Raw genomic sequence first — 19,543 nt, 5'->3', positions numbered from 1 at the left:
CATTAAACTCAATGGGTCTACGCACACATCCGTGTTTTGACATGGAGCATGTGTCCGTGTGCTCCACATGGCGGCATGTCCGGTTTTCTGATGGCAGCATGGGTGTCACATGGACCGCACACTGATTTGATCCATGTGACACATACCGGAGAAAACACAGGTCATGTAAAAATAAAGAAATCTTATTCTTACCTGTCTTTGATGCTCCTGTCTCTGCCTCTGATGTTACTTCCGGGTCCCGCTCATTGTGCTCATGAATATGTGACGCCCCTGGACTATCAGGTCATCACAGGGTACTGCACGCTCCTTCCCTTTAATGCAGTATTCAAATCCCTCATGGTTCTGTGACGCCCTGGCACAGCCAGGTTGTCACATAAAGAGTTAATCCTCCTTGGTAATATGATCTCACACGGTGCAGCATGACAAAGCACAGCCCCCAGTGTAAGGGAAAAGCAGAGGAGAGGGGAGGGGCTGGAGCAGAGAGTGTGGAGAGGTCAGAGAGAACAGAGGTCTGGAGTTCAGCTCCCGGCTGGGAGTGAAGCGTTCTCCAAGAGGGCCGGGGCAGGCCGTAGTGAGGAAGGGGCCAGAACAGGTAGCCAGAGCTGGGCGGTGGCCCCTCGGTACCTGGGTACCCGGATCACTACAGGGGAGTAGATTCCCCGTCCCCGGCTGAGGAGAAAGTGGAAGAGAGAGGAGAGAAAGGCACTTGGCTGCAGGGAAGAACAACAAGGGCTGCTGCACCGTGTGTGGGACACTAACACCCCCGTACCAAAGGCTGCGGACACCGGCAATTCTTAGTTCACCAGTGACTCCGTGTGACTTTCTTGTGAGTACACCCGTGCCCTCGGGCATCGCACTGCAGCACTGCGCCCTGCTCCCTGCTTACCCCATCACCGGGCCCCGGGACTACCAACCCCCTACCCACAGAGGGGAGAAATAACATCTAGCTGCTCCATACCATCCCCGGGACCCCCACACTGAGCAGCGGTGGTGCCATCACCACAACCGTGGGTGGCGTCACGAACTATAACAATTCCCCTTACTAAATCCCCTTTTACTGTGGAGCCTGGGATCACAGACCGGGTCACGCCATCGTGATACCCACAGAAGTGACTCTGTGGCCCGGATCTGAGTACCCCCTGGTCCCCGGGCGAAACATTTGGCGTCACGAACAGGATCGAACCCATCCAGTTACCTGGAGGAAGTGCGCCTTATTCTGGACTGTCAGCGGTGATCCGCTGCAAAAATCTTAAAGTCACCATCTTTGCCGCCATTTTGGGCGCGAAAATCTCCCGCCCAGCACCTTCTTCCCCAAGCGTTGGGCGCGAAAAAGAGGCTCCGCCCCCCCGAGAACGCGGGCGGAAGTGAAGCTCCGGAGGACCGGAAGCGAAAGCGAAACTTTAAAAGTTGCTGGAAGGACTGCTCCCGAGTACCAAGGGGGAGCAGAAAGAAGGAACTGCAGCTTATGTAACAAAGACTGTGGAAGCAGGGACGCCAGGACTCTGCCAGCATTTGGTTCCTGGAAGAGGCCGCCGCAGCGATGCACCGAGCCGTTACCCCTGTTACCGGTAGCGGAGCCCGCAGCGCCTGTTGGGGAGGACCCAGACCTGGGGTCCCCAGGCCTCACCTTTGTCACCACCCTGCCACCGGCCCCGGCAGTCCGCCCGGCCGCGACGGAGATGACGTCGGCTCCGGCAGTCCGCCCGGCCGCAACGGCAGCGAAGTACCGGTCCCGTTGACCAACCTGGAACCGTTTCTGGACTGGGGTCAAGGGGTGCTGCCTGGGTTTTAGGGGCAGCACCAAGGCTAGGTTGTTTGGGTGGGTGACTAAAGGACCCGTTACACAGTTATTATTAAAAGTGTTTGACTGTTATTGCAACGTTAAAGTAATGTGCATCCCGTTGTGGGAGGATTGAACATGCTTGTGTTTGATGTTTTATCTTTTCCAGTTTAATAAAATGTCGGTGCCTAGCCGGCCCGAGGACGGGCCGTGTTTTACCAAGGGGGTGTGTGACGCCCTGGCACAGCCAGGTTGTCACATAAAGAGTTAATCCTCCTTGGTAATATGATCTCACACGGTGCAGCATGACAAAGCACAGCCCCCAGTGTAAGGGAAAAGCAGAGGAGAGGGGAGGGGCTGGAGCAGAGAGTGTGGAGAGGTCAGAGAGAACAGAGGTCTGGAGTTCAGCTCCCGGCTGGGAGTGAAGCGTTCTCCAAGAGGGCCGGGGCAGGCCGTAGTGAGGAAGGGGCCAGAACAGGTAGCCGGAGCTGGGCGGTGGCCCCTCGGTACCTGGGTACCCGGATCACTACAGGGGAGTAGATTCCCCGTCCCCGGCTGAGGAGAAAGTGGAAGAGAGAGGAGAGAAAGGCACTTGGCTGCAGGGAAGAACAACAAGGGCTGCTGCACCGTGTGTGGGACACTAACACCCCCGTACCAAAGGCTGCGGACACCGGCAATTCTTAGTTCACCAGTGACTCCGTGTGACTTTCTTGTGAGTACACCCGTGCCCTCGGGCATCGCACTGCAGCACTGCGCCCTGCTCCCTGCTTACCCCATCACCGGGCCCCGGGACTACCAACCCCCTACCCACAGAGGGGAGAAATAACATCTAGCTGCTCCATACCATCCCCGGGACCCCCACACTGAGCAGCGGTGGTGCCATCACCACAACCGTGGGTGGCGCCACGAACTATAACAATTCCCCTTACTAAATCCCCTTTTACTGTGGAGCCTGGGATCACAGACCGGGTCACGCCATCGTGATACCCACAGAAGTGACTCTGTGGCCCGGATCTGAGTACCCCCTGGTCCCCGGGCGAAACAGTTCTGGGTCCCCATCTTACAGTGCTGCCTCCAACAGCAAATCATATCCTAGGTACACCCTGCACCACACCCACCAGACCCACCAGTGGGCGGCATGAGTGGAATAGGGTCGCCCTTCTAGGGGTCAGGAAGGGGAGGTGAGGAGTCTAGAGTAGTGAAGTGGAAGAGGTGAAGTGAGGTAGCCCTCGAGCTGAGAGGAGCTCAGAGGAGTCTGGGAGAAGTGGCTCCCAGGAGAAGCTAACTAGGTTGCAGACTGGGGTCTGGACCTAGAGTAGTCAGACCCCCGGTCGCAGGGGATTGAGGCTAGGACGGTCAGAAGGCTGGTCCTTTCACCGGTCCAGGAGCAAAGGCAGGGCGGGGTACACGGACCCTAGGTCGGGGAGAAGCTTCAGGCAACCTGGCAATTAACTTGCGGAGAACGGAGCCTTTATGGACTGTTCCCACTAGCTCCAGAATCGGGGCACTAGCGCAACGAGGGGGATAGGGCCATCCATACAAGCACCCCACTAAAATCCCAAGCATGAGCCCTGAGAGCAGGCTCCTTCAATTAGCAATTGTAAATGAAGGTGATCCAGCTGAGTGATCAGGTGATTTATTCAGTGCACTGCACTGAATAAATCGCCTGATCACTCAGCTGGATCACCTTCTTCATTTATCATTGCTGTGCGGCCAGGGCAGAGCCGGATACGAGTCTGAGGCACGGTGAGGTCAGGCGTGGGTGAGCTGGATTTCTATACATCCTTCAATTAGCCACAGTGGGGAGCGGGGCCCAGCAAGTTCCATACTATTGGGCGACTATGGTGAATTTAAACTTTGTGGCAGGAGGCAGGTCACGGATCACCAGGCAGCACTGCAGGGGATGGGACCCCGACGAGCTCCCCTTTGAGAGGTAGCGGCATCCAGAGACTTGGTTTACCCGGTTGTCAGCATCTGCTTATTGGCTGAGTGAGTACATGAGTGATCTCCCCTTCACGGCACCCAGTAGCATCATCCAGAGTCCCGGGGCCTACCCGTACCCGTGGAGGGCAACGACACCTTGCTGCCCCACTCCATCACCCCGGGTACTCCCAACGGCATCAGCGGTACTCCCAGTTACCACACACCACGGGTGGCGTCACGAACTATAACTCCCCTGTAAATGTTCCCCCTTTTACTTTAGAGTGTGGCCCCTAAGCCTCCGGGTCCGGAGACCCTCAAGCCACGAACAGACACTAACCCCGGATCTGAGCGGTTCGATCCGCTGCTGGGGCGGCACAAATATTCACTGCATTTAGTGTGGACCTGGAAAGTAACAGCAGCGTCGGAGACAGGTAAGTATACCTGCTCATGTTGTTCGGATATCACATGGATAGCTCTGGAACAGCACAAATAGAACACACACAAGGACACATATACTTACATACGCACCTTCACCATGGACCATGCAAAACATTTGTATTTTGCACGGATATGTGAAGGAGGCCTTAGGGAGAGACTGAGTGCCTACGTTTGGGGGGGGATGGTTGCAAAATAGTCTATATAATAATGAAATCTCCAAGAGCTGATGGAGCTCTTTTGTTTGGATCATGAACAGGGATTTATGTAGTAATTAAACTATGGATAAGCGGCTCCACTGGTGCAAATACAGGAGGAATACAATTTTAGAGAAAAGAGTTTTTAAGACATATAGAGTATAGTAGATGGGATAGAGTAGAAGTTAAAGTGATAAGTACTTACAGAGAATCCTTCACCTCTCCGGCTTCCCAAGAGACAGAATGGGGGAAAAGTCTTTCATTTACCTTATATTGAGGGGAAAAAAATCCCAAAACACTCCCTCCTCACAGCATGCTGAGTAAATGACAATGCTACCCCCTGAGGGCACAGGGTCAAGGCTCCTGTCCATACAACCAAAAAGACTCAAGAGTGATGGAACTTTTTTTTTTTCTTTTTGTGGAATTTTCAAATTCTCCAAGATTGAATCTTCAGCTGAAGGTTCCATGTGCTAGTAGACCATGTGCATACACTGATTTTTTTTTTTTTATGCTTTTCTGTTGATTTTTTTTTGAATGAATGAGATTTCTGAAGTGTTGTGCGCACATTCTGACTCGCCCCAGGGCTATGGGGTACTCCGTTCCGGGCTGTATATCTACGGAGACAGTCCACAGGGTGGCCGTTGCCCGGTTCTGTGACCCTGGGGGTCGTTCGAAAGGGGTTATATACAGGGGAATAGTATTAAAGTTTTTGTCGTGATGCCACTTGCGGGTTGCGACAAGGTAGATGGAACCGCCGCTGCACAGTCTCTCACCGCTGGGGCTGATGTTAATGGCAGCCTGGATGTTGGGCCCTCAAGTAGGGCCGGGTCCCAGGGGGGTAGGTGATGGAGTTAGGCACGGAAAGAAGGTAGGCCACACAAGGGATTGCAGTGTAACTGGTTTCTTTACTGACAGCGTTGTTATGGCTGGCAACCCGAAGAAGGCAGGTTCTCACCGCTGGTCCTCTTAGTCCCAGTGCCAGTGTGGTAACCTGATGGCTTCTTTCCCCTGCACCTGTCTCTGGTTGGTGGGTCCCTGTGGGTTGGAGCGTCTGGGGGTCCCCTCCTGCTAGTCTCTTAGTCTTTAGTCAGTACGGCGGGCAGTTTGAACCCTGTAGGGTCGGTGTTCTGTTCCGATCCCTGGTTCTCCCGTTACTGCTGGTGCCCCCGGACTTTACGGTCAGTGAGGTCCTGGATGGTCCCCTCACTGTGCAGATTTTATCAGGTCTGCCTGGAGCGTTTGCCTGACCTAGGGCTCTGTACCCCGTCGGTGCTTTGGTTCCGAGAGTACTCCACCGGCAACCACACACCTGCACCTGACAGGTCACTGTTACACACTCCCGTCAGTACTGTTACGTCAGTTTCCTTCCACTTCCTCTTACTGACTGTCTCAACCCTCCTCCTTGGTTGTCGTCTAGGGGACTGGATCAGCTCCACCCCTGGGTGGTCATCCATTGGGTCCAAACCTAATCTGTCACCAGTCTTTGGGAAAAGGAAAAACAGGGATTATATATGTGTGCCACCCCAGCAGCGGATTGAACCGCTCGGATCCGTGGGCAGTGTCCGTTCGTGGCTCGAGGGTCTCCGGACCCGGGGGCTTAGGGGCCACACTCTAAAGTAAAAGGGGATATTTACAGGGGAGTTATAGTTTGTGACACCACCCGTGGTGTGCGGTAACTGGGAGTACCGCCGCTGCCGTTGGGAGTACCCGGGGTGACGGAATGGGGCAGCAAGGTGTCGTTACCCTCCACGGGTAGGGGTAGGCCCCGGGACTCTGGATGGTGCTACTAGGTGCCGTGACGGGGAGATCACTCATTTACACACGGGCACACGTATGCTCCACACGGACAAACGGTCCATGGTAAAACACGGACATGAGTGCAGACCCATTGATTTTAATTGGTCTACGTGTGCCCGTGTCTCCGACACGTGAGGAAACGGACCAAACACATACCAGATGTCCCCTCCAAATCCCCCGTAAAACGGGTTTCTGATGCATGCGCCACCAAGGCCAATGACTATAATTGAGCAGATGGAGTCACCATGTGCTTTGTCGTGCACTATTTTCAGGAGTATACGCCTATTGGAGTTGGACACCCAGACATACTAGACAGCGTCTGGGTGTCCACCTCTAGAAAGTGTATACCCCCAAAAATGGTGCACAACAGAGCACACTGACTCAGTCTGCATCATTATAGTCAGTGACCCCGTCGGCGCATAAGTCCAAATCCCTTCTTATGGGAGGTTCGGACGGAAGCCTCGACTGGACCACTGAACGGGGAGAGGAATGCAGTGTGAAAGCGACCTAAGACAAAAATTCTGAGATCTCATATTTCTGCTTTGCCCAGAGCTTCATTCACACTTCTCTTTATCCAAATTGACTGCACAATATGAACAGAGCGAAACTTCACATACAGTATCTGTACAGCATCGTATGAGGAGCAGACGACATTATTGATCTAATATGTGATTGTAAACATATTTCTTCCTTCTGAATTGATATGTGTCGCGGGCGGAGGAGGGGACGCCGCGCTCTCCCATTGCTCGGGTCCGGCTGCCGCGGCTGCTGCGGCCTGCTGCTGCTCGGTGGCTCGAGCGATGGGCCAGATCCCGGGAACTCGAGCGGCGCTCCTCGCCCGTGAGTGAAAGGGGATTGGGATTTGGGATAGTTTATTGTCCGTGACGCCACCCACGGTTGTGGTGATTAAGTGGACACCACCGCTGCTCTGTCTGGGGAGCCCGGGAGTGATGGTACGGAGCAGCTAGTTGTTGATTTGCCCCTCCGTGGGTAGGGGTTTTGGTGCTCCCGGGGCCCAGTGATGGGGTTGGGATGGTGGACAGGCGGGTCTGGGGCCTGTGGAGGTGCAGGGGCGCAGGGGCAGCGCTGTGCCGCACGGCACGGAGGTACTCACTCAGCCAGTAAACACGACACAGTTCTCGGTAAACAAACGGCTGGTTGGACGGGTCCCTCAGACGGTTCACGGTGCTGACTTCCCCTGCAGTTGACGGTGACGGTCTCTTCCCTGCACCTATGTGTTGTTGTTTGGTAGCGATGGGTTCCCACCGGTAACCCGCTCCCCAGCTTGGATATGAGCCGGAGGAGCTCCACTCTTGCCCGCAGGCGCTGGCCCTGGGAAACTGATGCCTTGGCGGTGGCGGTGTCTCCCCTTAACGGTTGGACTGTTGCCTTCAACGGGACTTGGTTGTTGGGAGACAGTCGTCCCCTTCACTGACGGATTTGGCAAATTTGGCGACTCCTAGCCTTGCCGGGATCCGAAAGGCCCCTGCCCTGGTGCTGACTAATCTTCGTATACCGCTCCGGTACCGCCGGGTCACCACCCGTCCACGGTCCTTTCGGCAACCTCCAATCAGTCTCGCCTGCAGACAGTCACCGCCATCTGCCAACCTTGCTGTCTCAGTCCGGGGCACACACCCGGACCAACTTCAGGCTTCTTTCTGTCACTTTCTCTGTTGCTCTTACTTTAGCTCCACTACTACTTCACTTCCTTCTCCTTTCACTTCCCTCACTGTTCAACTCTACTCTAGCCCTCAGCTAGACTTCAACTCCTCTCACTTCCTCCTCCAAACTCTAACTGCCTGATTCTCCCGCCTCCAGGGCTGTGAACTCCTTGGTGGGTGGAGCCAACTGCCTGTCCCACCCCCTGGTGTGGACACCAGCCCCTGGAGGAAGGCAACAAGGATTTTAGTTTTGACCTTGTGTGTACCTGCAGGGAATGTGGGGTGCGTGTGGTGTTGTGACCTGTGACCCCTGGCTTGCCCAGGGCGTCACATATGCACCGCCGGGGACACCGTGTGCTCGGTTGTGCACCATTTTCGGCGGAATAGGCTTTATTAATCAGAGGATTTTATTGATTTAAAATGTGATTGTAAATATATTTCTTTCTTCTAAATTGATATAATATGTGTCGCTGGAATATTTTTTTTCACGGCCTCTACCTTTGAGGTAGAATCATAGAATAGTAGAGTTGGAAGAGACCTCAAGGGCCATCGGGTCCAACCCCCTGCGAGTGCAAGTTTTCCTAAATCATCCCAGATATATGTTTATCCAGGTTCTGCTTGAAGATTTCCATTGAGGAAGAGCTCACCACCTCCCGTGGTAGCCTTTTCCACTCCCTGACTGCCCCCACCACCTCCCGTGGTAGCCTGTTTCACTCTCTGACTGTCCTCACCACCTCCCGTGGTAGCCTGTTCCACTCTCTGACTGTCCTCACCACCTCCCATGGTAGCCTGTTCCACTCTCTGACTGTCCTCACCACCTCCCGTGGTAGCCTGTTCCACTCTCTGACTGCCCTTACTACCTCCCGTGGTCACCTCTTCCACTCCCTGACTGCCCTCACTGTCAGAAAGTTTTTCCTAATATCTAATCTGAATCTCCTTCCTTTTAGTTTCATCCATTGCTTCTTGTTCTTCATTGTGCTAATGAGAACAGGGTAGTTCCCTCTGCGCTGTGACCCCCTTTCATATATTTGCAGACCGCTATTAAGTCTCCTCTCAGCCTTCTCTTTTTCAAACTAAACATTCCTAGTTCTTTTAGTCGTTCTTCATATGACATGGTTTGCAGACCTTCTACCATTTTGGTCGCTCTTCTCTGGACTTGCATTAGCCTCCTGGGTTGGAGAACGCAGTGTCCGTGCCCACAATCATGATTCTGGTCGCAGCGTGTTTTTGCTATGTTCTCCCGCTCAGACCACTAGCATCTACGCAAGACGAAATTGATATTCTGCGGCTCAGAAAGCCACTCCACGGGTCAGTTTATGGAGCGTCTTAAAGAAGCACAGTTCGCAAGAGACTTCTATTAATCCCATCCTCTGTGCCTCTACTGTACAACTGAAGACCCCGTTACACGCAACGACATAGCTAACGAGATATTGCTGGGGTCACGGAATTCGTGACACACATCCGGCGTCGTTAGCGACGTCATTGCGTGTGACACCTACGAGCGACCGCTAATGATCCGAAAAAAGGAAAAAATCGTTGATTGTTGACACGTCGTTCCTTTCCAAAAAAATCGTTGATCTTTTAGGACGCAGGTTGTTGGTCGTTCCTGAGGCAGCACACATCGCTATGTGTGACACCCAAGGAACGAGGAACCTCACCGTACCTGCGGCCGGCCGCAATGAGGAAGAAAGGAGGTGGGCGGGATGTTCGTCCCGCTCATCTCCGCCCCCTCTGCTTCTATTGGGCGGACACTTAGTGACGTTGCTGTGACGCCGAACGAACCGCCCCCTTAGAAAGGAGGCGGTTCGCCGGTCACAGCTACGTGTGACACCCCGGGAACGACGAACAACTGTGTTCCTGCGTCCTCTGGCAATGAGGTGGGAGTGACGTGAATGCAGCTGCTCTCCGCCCCTCCGCTTCTATTGGCGGGCTGCTGTGTGACGCTGCACGAACCTCCCCCTTAAAAAAGAGGTTGTTCGCCGGCCACAGCGACATCGTTAGGAAGGTATGTTCATGTGATGCGTACTAGTGATATTGATCGCCACGGGTAGCGATTTGCCCGTGACACACGCACGACGGGGGCAGATGCAATCGCTAGCGATGTCGCTGCGTGTAAAGCGGCCTTGAGTTATGGACTGAAAACACACTGCATCCAAAACGCTGCCAACACTGATCGTGCGAATGTACTGTAGATACTGACTTACATCACTTTGAGAGCAGTTTTGGCAATAGCAGTGCCACATGTGTTTTGTATGAAACCTTTGCACATTCATAGTATTATAGTGCAACAACAGCATTGTGCCATTCCTGATTATATAGTGGGTAATTAATCACAACATACTATGTTACATCACAGCACAATGTACCTGGGGATAGTTTACACAACTAAAAGGGATTTTTCATTCAATGAGTCACCAACAGGTCAAAACAATAGTGTTACACAATCAATCCAAAATTGTTAATTAGTTAACAGGGTGAAACAATAGAACCTCCAGCACAATGTCAATTGTATTCGTCCTACATGATAAAACCAGAGGCTCCGAACCTTCAGTGCTAATTTTATGGCTATAGTGTAAAGCTGGGGTCACACTAAACGACAGCGACAACAAGGTCCAGTCACTCTAAGCAACTTACCAGCGATCCCAACAACGATAGGGATCGCTGGTAAGTTGCTAGGAGGTTGCTGGTGAGCTGTCACACTGCGAGGCTCCAGCGATCCCACCAGCAACCTGACCTGGCAGGGATCGCTGGAGCGTCGCTACACGAGTTGCTGGTGAGCTCACCAGCAACCAGTGACCAGCCCCCAGCGCCGCGTGGAAGATGATGCGCTTGGTAACTAAGGTAAATATCGGGTAACCAACCCGATATTTACCTTGGTTACCAGTGCACGCAGCTACACGTGCAGAGAGCAGGGAGCAGCGCACACTGAGCGCTGGCTACCTGCTCTCCTAGTTACAGCACACATCGGGTTAATTACCCGATGTGTGCTGCAGCTACATGTGCACAGAGCAGGGAGCAGCGCACAATGCTTAGCGCTGGCTCCCTGCTCTCCTAGCTACAGCACACATCTGGTTAATTAACCCGATGTGTCCTGCAGCTACATGTGCACAGAGCAGGAGCCAGCACTGACAGTGAGAGCGGCGGAGGCTGGTAACAAAGGTAAATAATCGGTAACCAAGGACAGGGCTTCTTGGTTACCCGATGTTTACATTGGTTACCAGCCTCCGCAGAAGCCGGCTCCTGCTGCCTGCACATTTAGTTGTTGCTGTCTCGCTGTCACACACAGCGATCTGTGCTTCACAGCAGGACAGCAACAACTAAAAAACGGCCCAGGACATTCAGCAACAACCAACGACCTCACAGCAGGGGCCAGGTTGTTGCTGGATGTCACACACAACAACATCGCTGTTGTCGCGGGCGGGGAGGAGGGTGTCAGCACACTACGCTCACCCCTTCTGCTCGGGTCCGGCGGCCGCTGCTCAGTGGTGGCTCGAGCCGTAGGCCGGATCCCGGGGGTTTCTCGAGCGGCACTTCTCGCCCGTGAGTGAAAGGGGGTTGTTGGGAGTGGGGATGATTATTGTCCGTGACGCCACCCACGGTTGTGGTGATTTCACCACCGCTGCTCAATACGGGGATCCCGGGGATGGTGATGCGGAGCAGCCAGGTGTTGTGTTGCCCCTCCGTGGGCAGGGGTTGGTGATCCCGGGGCCCGGTGATGGTTTGCGAGGTGCGGGGCCTGGTGGGCGCAGGGACACGGGGGCAGCGTTGTGCCTTGCGGCACTGTGGTACTCACTCAGCCTGAGACGTGGACACAGTTTTACGGTAAACCAAACGGCTGGTAGGACGGTCCCACAGACGGCTGCACCTGCACTCCCGGTAGGTGACGGTGATGTCCCTCTTCCTTGCACCTATGGTTGACTTGTGGTAGCGGTGGATTCCCTCCGGTTACCCGCTCCCCGGCTTCAATCTGGGCCGGAGGAGCCCTACACTTTGCCCGCGGGCGCTGGCCCTGAGAAACTGGTGCCGTGGCGGTGGCGGTGTCTCTCCGATTCGGGTTGGGCTGTTGCCTTCAATCGGGACTTGGTTGTTGGGGGGATCTACGTCCCCTTCACTGACGGATTCGGCAAATTTGGCGACTCCTAGCCTTGCCGGGGTCCGAGAGGCCCCTGCCCTGGTGCTGACTGTCCTTCGGAACACTGCTCCAGACCACCGGGCACACAGCCAACGGGGTCCTTCCAGGAACTTCCAAACGGTCCCCCTCCAGACAGTCACCGCCGTCGCTGACCTTGCTGATCTGGCCCTACACAAAGCTGGACCCTTCAGGCTTTCTTTCTTTACTGTCACTAAACTTGCTTTCCTCCTTTCCCACTTTTTCTACTTTCACTGCTTGTTGACTCTCACTTTAGCTCCTCACTCCTGCTCCTCCCTGAGCTGACTCTCTTTACTCTTGCCCTCCCTGGGCTCAACTGCCTGGTATCTCCCGCCTGCAGAGCTGTGATCTCCTTGGTGTGCGGAGCCAACCGCCTGGCCCACCCCCTGGTGTGAATCATCAGCCTCTGGAGGAAGGCAACAAGGATTTGTAGTTTAGCTGTGATGTGCCTACCTGGGGTGTGGGGTGTGGTGGTGTTGTGACCTGTGACCCCTGGCTTGCCCAGGGCGTCACATTCCCCCTTAGCAAAATGCAGACCGTCCGCGGGCTGCCGTCCTACACCGGTTTTATTTTTCTGAAAAAGATAACATTTGTGAAATTAACATATATACAATTTTAATAACTCTTCCCAAGACGGGAGGCACATTTTCTTAAACGTTGCAACGGTTTACGGTTACGGTTTCCGCTCTCTCCCACCCAAGCAACCTGGCCCTGATGCTGCCCCTAAAACCCAGGCAGCACCCCTTGACCCACAGTCCAGCACATGTTACCCGAGCGGGATCTGTCCTTCCCCTCCAGAGGGTAGCCACCGGTTCCTTTGGTGGCTGGGCCCCAGCCTGCTCTGCTGAGGGCCCTCCCTCCAACCTGCCTCTCCGGAGGCGGCACTGCGGAAAACGGTAACGGTAAACAACATATTTACAAGCCACTAACGTTTGTGGTTGCCCTGCAAGTTCACGGGCTTGTCCATGGATAGTCCTCCATGCAAAACTTTAAACGGTCCCCTCGGGGACAACGGTGCCGGCTCCAGCCGGTTGCAAATCTCGGTAAATCAGGTAATGTACTCGGTCATCATCATTTTTCATCATCAGCAGAACTTTCAACTTTTCAAACTTTCAAACACTTAAACTCAGTGGTGGTCCCAACGGGGACTGGACAACGGTGCTCCGCTGCCCTACTGCAGGCCTTCGGCTTCATCCAAGGGAGGGGGTGCAGAGCTCACCCTGCTCTCGTTGCTGCCCCTGAGCTTCACATCCAGGGCAAACCACGCCCTCTCTCCGCAGTGTCGGGTGTACCGCACCATGTCCCCCGGCATGAGGTTACGGCCAGGATGCTCCTCGGGCAGATGGGCATTCACATCCCGCCGGGCTACAAACACTTCGGCCTCCAGGCCCAGTTCATATATAAATCCGTAGCCCCGGCGGACATCAAACCGCCTCACCTGCCCTTCGTACAACGGGCCCCGGACACGGAAGGTCGCTTGCCGAAGATTTTCTTTCTCCCGAATGGCTCGGGCCACCAGCTCGGCTTTCCTTCTCTCCCTCTCCGCGATCTCCAGGCCCAGCGAGGTCGGCTCCCTATCCCAATACGACGCTGCTGCCAGCGCCGGCGCACGGGTCGAGCCCCGCGGGACATCCAGAACGTTACCCACTGTCAGGAAGGTGGGCGGCGTATCCCGCGGTGTCGTGGCCTTGGGCGCTGCCTTGCAGCAACAACCCGGCGCCACCTCAGCCGAGGTGTGGGGAATGGGCACAGGGGCTTTCCGCAGCTGGGCCTTCGGCTCGGAGCGGGTCATCAGCTCCGGCTCGGGAAACTGCTCGGGGACTGTCTCTGGCACAATCTTCGGGGCCTTCCATGGCAACACCTCCGGTTTGCTACGGGCTCCGGCTACAGGTCGGTCCGCTGGGGCGGACGGGCTGGGTATCGCTACCGGTTGCGGTGGTAGCGGGCCTAGTGGCGGGGTCACGTCCCCCGAGACGGGTGGCGAGGGAGGCAACGGGGGGAGAGGGCTTGGATCGGGTCCCTCAGCCGCAGCGACCGGTCCCTCCGGGACATAGGGGCGTGGGTCACTCACCCTCCCTTCCTCCGCTTCCGCCTCGCGTCTCCGCACGGTGGCTATAACGTCCGCCATGTCGGTCTCCCACTCCTCCAAGAGGAGCTGTATCTTGACCTGCAGCCTTAGATGGAGCTGCGCGGTCCGGATTTCCACCCACGCTGCGGTTCCCGGCGCGGGGACCACGGTGTTTCGGGACGGCATCCACATGGTGTCTTTCTCTCTTTCTTCCAGGAACGGTATGCTTGCAGGGTCCTGGCGTCCCTGCCTTTATAGCTGCGACTACATGCGTCCAGCCGCCATCGCGTCCCCCTTAGCTCTTTCCGGCCCCTCCTCTCTCGGGGCGAGGTTTTGGCCTTCGCGCCTCTACTGCTCGAGAAGACGCTCGAGCGGGAACTTTTCGCGCCAAAGATGGCGGCTTCTGAAATTTTTCTGCCGGATACCTCCGGCGGTAACAAGGCGCACCTCTACCAGACGACAGAGCGGTAAGATCCTGTTTGTGATGCCAAGTTGTCGCGGGCGGGGAGGAGGGTGTCAGCACACTACGCTCACCCCTTCTGCTCGGGTCCGGCGGCCGCTGCTCAGTGGTGGCTCGAGCCGTAGGCCGGATCCCGGGGGTTTCTCGAGCGGCACTCCTCGCCCGTGAGTGAAAGGGGGTTGTTGGGAGTGGGGATGATTATTGTCCGTGACGCCACCCACGGTTGTGGTGATTTCACCACCGCTGCTCAATACGGGGATCCCGGGGATGGTGATGCGGAGCAGCCAGGTGTTGTGTTGCCCCTCCGTGGGCAGGGATTGGTGATCCCGGGGCCCGGTGATGGTTTGCGAGGTGCGGGGCCTGGTGGGCGCAGGGACGCGGGGGCAGCGTTGTGCCTTGCGGCACTGTGGTACTCACTCAGCCTGAGACGTGGACACAGTTTTACGGTAAACCAAACGGCTGGTAGGACGGTCCCACAGACGGCTGCACCTGCACTCCCGGTAGGTGACGGTGATGTCCCTCTTCCTTGCACCTATGGTTGACTTGTGGTAGCGGTGGATTCCCTCCGGTTACCCGCTCCCCGGCTTCAATCTGGGCCGGAGGAGCCCTACACTTTGCCCGCAGGCGCTGGCCCTGAGAAACTGGTGCCGTGGCGGTGGCGGTGTCTCTCCGATTCGGGTTGGGCTGTTGCCTTCAATCGGGACTTGGTTGTTGGGGGATCTACGTCCCCTTCACTGACGGATTCGGCAAATTTGGCAACTCCTAGCCTTGCCGGGGTCCGAGAGGCCCCTGCCCTGGTGCTGACTGTCCTTCGGAACACTGCTCCAGACCACCGGGCACACAGCCAACGGGGTCCTTCCAGGAACTTCCAAACGGTCCCCCTCCAGACAGTCACCGCCGTCGCTGACCTTGCTGATCTGGCCCTACACAAAGCTGGACCCTTCAGGCTTTCTTTCTTTACTGTCACTTCACTTGCTTTCCTCCTTTCCCACTTTTTCTACTTTCACTGCTTGTTGACTCTCACTTTAGCTCCTCACTCCTGCTCCTCCCTGAGCTGACTCTCTTTACTCTTGCCCTCCCTGGGCTCAACTGCCTGGTATCTCCCGCCTCCAGAGCTGTGATCTCCTCGGTGGGCGGAGCCAACCGCCTGGCCCACCCCCTGGTGTGAATCGTCAGCCTCTGGAGGAAGGCAACAAGGATTTGTAGTTTAGCTGTGATGTGCCTACCTGGGGTGTGGGGTGTGGTGGTGTTGTGACCTGTGACCCCTGGCTTGCCCAGGGCGTCACACTAGCAACGTCACAAAAGTTGTTCGTTAGCAGCGATGTTGCTAGCGATGTTGCTTAGTGTGACGGGGCCTTTACGTCACCATTTTCTGTGACGTAGCAGCGACCTTGTAAGTCGCTGTTATGATCGCTGCTTAGCTGTCAAACACAGCAGCCGAAGCAGCGATCATAACGACACGCGTCGCTGTTCTGCAACATGTGCAGAGAGCAGGGAGCCGCGCACACTGAGCGCTGGTTCCCTGCATTCCTAGCTACAGTACACATCGGGTTAATTACACGATGTGTACTGTAGCTATATGTGCACAGAGCAGGAGCCGGCGCTGGCAGCGTGAGAGCGGCGGAGGCTGGTAACGAAGGTAAATATCAGGTAACCACCTTGGTTACCCGATGTTTACCTTGGTTACAGCTTACCGCAGCTGCCAGTGCCGGCTCCTGCTCGCTTCATTTCGTCGCTCTCTCGCTGTCACACACAGCGATCTGTGCGTCACAGCGGGAGAGCGACGACCAAAAAATGAAGCTGGACATTCAGCAACGAGCGGCGACCTCACAGCAGGGGCCAGCTCGTTGCTGTGTCAGCGACAGCGACGGGACGTCGCTGCAACATCACAGAAAATGGTGACGTAGCAGCGACGTCGTTGTCGTTGTCGCTGTGTGTGACACCACCTTAACCCTGGCTAACTGGACATTGGTTTATTCCCGCTCTATCCCTATAATTGTTTAATTATATTAATTGATATTATTTTAATAAATTGATGCATTTTAATCATCAGAATAAAAGTTATATTGTAATAGAATCTATTCTGGTCTATTCCTCTCGCACCACTTTTCCTCTTAACTTGAAGTTTGGCAATACCATCTCCTCCAAAGAAAATACTTTTAGAATGAAAATTCTTCATCAGTTCCCTCTTTTTTTTTTTTTATAAATTACTACTTTTATGAATAAAAAAAGGTAATTAAAATCCGTAGCTGCTATTTTTGCTATTTACAGATATACCTGAATCCAGATACAATGATGAGAAAACCAAATATTGTAACAATAAGTTTAAAGGGGTTGTCCACTACTTGGACATCCTTTTCTTATTACCATTGTTCACCCCTATCAAAATAAATAAACCTCTATTCCAATCTGATGTGGCCGCGGTTCCAGTGATGTCTAAAGGCCGCTTTACAAGCTGTGATATCGGTACCGATATCGCTAGCGTGGGTACCCGCCCCCATCGATTGTGCGTCACGGGCAAATCGCTGCCCATGGCGCACAACATCGCTCGGACCCATCACACCACTTACCTGCCTAGCGACGTCACTGTGACCGGCAAACCGCCTCCTTTCTAAGGGGGCGTTTCGTGCGGCGTCACAGCGACGTCACTAAGCGGCCACCCAATAGAAGTGGAGGGGCGGAGATGAGCGGGACGTAACATCCCGCCCACCTCCTTCCGTCCGCATTGCGGGCGGGACGCAGGTAAGGTGAGGTTCCTCGTTCCTGCGGGGTCACACGGAGCGATGTGTGTTTCCGCAGGAACGAGGAACAACATCGCTAATAAACAGGCAACGATATTTGGTTTTAGGACGACCTCTCCAAAACCAACGATTTTTGCCCGTTTTGCAATCACTTAAGATCGCTCATATGTGTCACACGCTGCGATGTCGCCAAGGACGCCTGATGTGCGTCACTAACGACGTAACCCCGACGATAAATCATTAGCGATATCGCAGCGTGTAAAGCCCCCTTAAAGTCGCGTTCCCATGGCCCACATGACATATTAGGACACACGAGCTCCATGACCAATCAGAGCCCGGCACCTGTCTCCCCGCCTTCGGACGTTTGAGCAGGAAGTCAGCAAAGTGCTCACATCCTGCCCAAATGTCTGAAGGTGGGGAGACAGGTGCCGGGCTCTGATTGGTCATGGAGCTCGTGTGTCCTAATATGTCATGTGGGCCATTGGAACGCAGATTTGGATATTTAGATATTGCTGGAACCACAGCCGCATCGGATTGGAGTATAAGCTTGTATATTTTTATAGGGGTGCACAAGGGGAATGAGTAGGGGTTGTCCAAGTAGTGAACAATCCTTTTAAGAAATGAACCAAAGAACTTACTTAAAGGGGTATACCCATCTCCAAGATCCTATCCCAATATGTAATAGGTATAATATTAATAATATTAGGAAATACCTCCAATTAGAAATGTAGTATAATTCTCTTGGTTAGCTACGCCACTTACCTCATGTGCAGGGCATGGCAGTAGCTTTGATATCCATGGTTATAATCACTCATATAGTGAAAGTTAGTTGTTAGTGGTGGCAACTATGGATATCTAAGCTACTGCAATACCCTGCACATGAGGTAAGTGACATAGCTAATCAGGAGAACTATACTACATTTCTAATTGGAGGTATTTGCTAATATTAATATTATTATTACACCTATTACATATTGGGATAGGATCTTGAAGATGGGAATAGCCCTTTTAACCAAGCACCTATGGACCCATCCATGAGAAGGTTCCCATTCAGCCATCTTAACTGTTGGAGCGCTTGTACACAAGGTCACAGCTATCACATTTGTGAAGACAGCATTCATCCCCCACTAAATAACACGGGCACACACAGCTGGTAAAAAAAAAAAAAAAAAAAATCATCTCCAGACTTTTTCTATATACATACACAGTAATATATACAGTACAGACCAAAAGTTTGGACACACCTCATTCAAAGAGTTTTCTTTATTTTCATGACTTTGAAAATTGTAGATTCACATTGAAGGCATCAAAACTATGAATTATCACATGTGGAATGAAATACTTAACAAAAAAGTGTGAAACAACTGAAAATATGTCTTATATTCTAGGTTCTTCAAAGTAGCCACCTTTAGCTTTGATTACTACTTTGCACACTCTTGGCATTCTCTTGATGAACTTCAAGAGGTAGTCACCGGAAATGGTTTTCCAACAGTCTTGAAGGAGTTCCCAGAGATGCTTAGCACTTGTTGGCCCTTTTGCCTTCACTCTGCGGTCCAGCTCTCCCCAAACCATCTCGATTGGGTTCAGGTCTGGTGACTGTGGAGGCCAGGTCATCTGGCGTAGCACCCCATCACTCTCCGTCATAGTCAAATAGCCCTTACACAGCCTGGAGATGTGTTTGGGGTCATTGTCCTGTTGAACAATAAATGATGGTCCAACTAAACGCAAACCGGATGGAATAGCTCGCCGCTGCAAGATGCTGTGGTAGCCATGCTGGTTCTGTATGCCTTCAATTTTGAATAAATCCCCAACAGTGTCAGCAGCAAAGCCCCCCACACCATCACACCTCCTCCTCCATGCTTCACGGTGGGAACCAGCCATGTAGAGTCCATCCGTTCACCTTTTCTACAAAGACACGGTGGTTAGATCCAAAGATCTCAAATTTGGACTCATCAGACCAAAGCACAGATTTCCACTGGTCTAATGTCCATTCCTTGTGTTCTTTAGCCCAAACAAGTCTCTTCTGCTTGTTGCCTGTCCTTAGTAAAATAGCTGCTAGGAAACCACTGCTATGAAGGCCTGCTGCACAAAGTCTCCTCTTAATAGTTGTTCTAGAGATGAGAAGGTGTGTCCAAACTTTTGGTCCTAGAGTCCAGACCTCAATCAGTTAATTAACGGGGTCCGGTAGATTCGGGACCGCGTTTCAGGGTCTGAGTACCCCCAACTTGTGCTTTGGTTTCCAGCTGGTTCCCCAGTTCGATACCGGCGGGCCACTACCCTGTCCCGGCTACCTACGGTTCCACCAGGACTGTCTACCCGGCTCCTGCAGAC

The 19,543-nt window shown here is 53.8% G+C and overlaps 1 protein-coding gene across 2 annotated transcripts in view; it reads right to left on the bottom strand.

Annotated features, from left to right (window-relative positions):
- The window catches only part of LOC142251054 (cytochrome P450 2B4-like), an 89,545-nt gene that overhangs the window by 20,411 nt on the left and 49,591 nt on the right, over positions 1 to 19,543 (bottom strand). The window lies entirely within an intron of this gene.

This window comes from Anomaloglossus baeobatrachus, chromosome 9, assembly GCF_048569485.1.
Source record: "Anomaloglossus baeobatrachus isolate aAnoBae1 chromosome 9, aAnoBae1.hap1, whole genome shotgun sequence".
In the NCBI taxonomy this organism is placed as follows: Eukaryota; Metazoa; Chordata; class Amphibia; order Anura; family Aromobatidae; genus Anomaloglossus; species Anomaloglossus baeobatrachus.
Note: the sequence above shows the minus strand (reverse complement) of the source record. Positions and strands in the feature narration are given on the sequence as shown.